The sequence below is a fragment of the Acanthisitta chloris genome, unplaced genomic scaffold (assembly GCF_000695815.1).
Source record: "Acanthisitta chloris isolate BGI_N310 unplaced genomic scaffold, ASM69581v1 scaffold7276, whole genome shotgun sequence".
Classification (NCBI taxonomy): Eukaryota; Metazoa; Chordata; class Aves; order Passeriformes; family Acanthisittidae; genus Acanthisitta; species Acanthisitta chloris.
The window spans coordinates 25,036-26,506 of record NW_008676415.1 but is presented as its reverse complement, the minus strand read 5'-3'; positions in this window follow the sequence as shown (position 1 = coordinate 26,506).

The window sequence follows — 1,471 nt, the reverse complement described above, 5'->3', positions numbered from 1 at the left end:
ACCTTTCACCAAGATGCCTAAACAGGCATAATTCTGCTTGAGCTGAATAATAAATAGGCCAGAAAAAAAAAATGTATCTTACTTCCTCCCATCTCCACCTCCCTTCCATCACCATCCCCTAAACTCATCTAGTAAAGCCCTAAAGGTTAACTATTCTATCTCTTTTAGTCACCTCATAATTTAGAACACAGAAACAAAAATAAGATTTTTTTACTGCATCATTAGGCAGCTGAGTGTATTTCAAACCTGTGTGAAGGGGAATTCCCAGAAAGCAAGAGTGAAAACAGACTATGTTTTATGTTGAAATACCTTTTATGTTGCTAGATAAACTCACCTCTAATTCTCCTGCCTGTTCCAATAGACATTATGAATTAAGCAGTTTCTGGGCTATATTTCAGCCTTGAAATGTTTACTCTCTTCAGCATTTTGCTGAAGCTGTAAAGTAAAATAAGTTCTAATATTTATGCCCATTTTCATTTGGACTTAAAACAATGTTGTCCCAGTATAACAGCAAAACCCTTTGCACAGCTAAGGGCAGCAACAAGAAGTAACCCATGTAATTGCTCCTGAGACCAACCACACTCATCCCCACCCCAAAAATCACCTTCTACAAACTCAAGAGTGACCTCTCCTGCTAATTAAGCCAAAGTGCTGTCCCAGGGGCAGGTTTGAGCCATACCTTAACCTCACCTTGATGGAAACCTGACTTAAAGCAAACAAGAAGCACTTCTGAGAAAAGCCATGAGCAGCTGGTGCAGGGGCCTGGAGAACACCTGGAGAGCAACACGAATATTCCAGCCGTGCTGAGGCCAGGCCAGTTCTGGGAGTACAACCAGACTGTCAGGGTTGACAGGGAACAAATCTGATTGCAACATCTAACAGAAAAACCCACCCACAGGAAAGCTGCATAGGTACATCCCCCACTAATAATACGGGTGAATCTGTCATAAAATCATAAGAATCATAGAATCAACCAGGTTGGAAGAGACCTCCAAGGTCACTGAGTCCAACCCTACTGTGGTCACTAGACCATGACACTAAGTGCCACATCCAGTCTCACCTTGAAAACCTCCAGGGATGGTGAATCCACCACCTCCCTGGGCAGCACATTCCAATGTCTGATCACTCTCTCTGTAAAAAAATCTCTTCCTAATATCCAACCTAAACCTCCCCTGGCAGACTTTGTCTTCATACTGGTGCAGCTTATAACTTTATTGAGGAGAAAATACACAACATCAGGCTCTAAAACACAGTAGCAGGTTAGAGAGTGTTAAACAGCAAACAGCACAAAGCCAAGCACCAAGCTCCCAAGGCAGGGGAGAGAGGGAGAGTGTCTCCCTGGGCAGCAGCACGGAGCAACAGGTTGGCAACAGGACACCTCTGCCTGCTGGGGAGGTCACTGGGAGTCCAGCCGTGCGCTCGCCGTGCTGACCCACTTTAACACCTATTATGGAAGCCTGGCAAAAGCCAA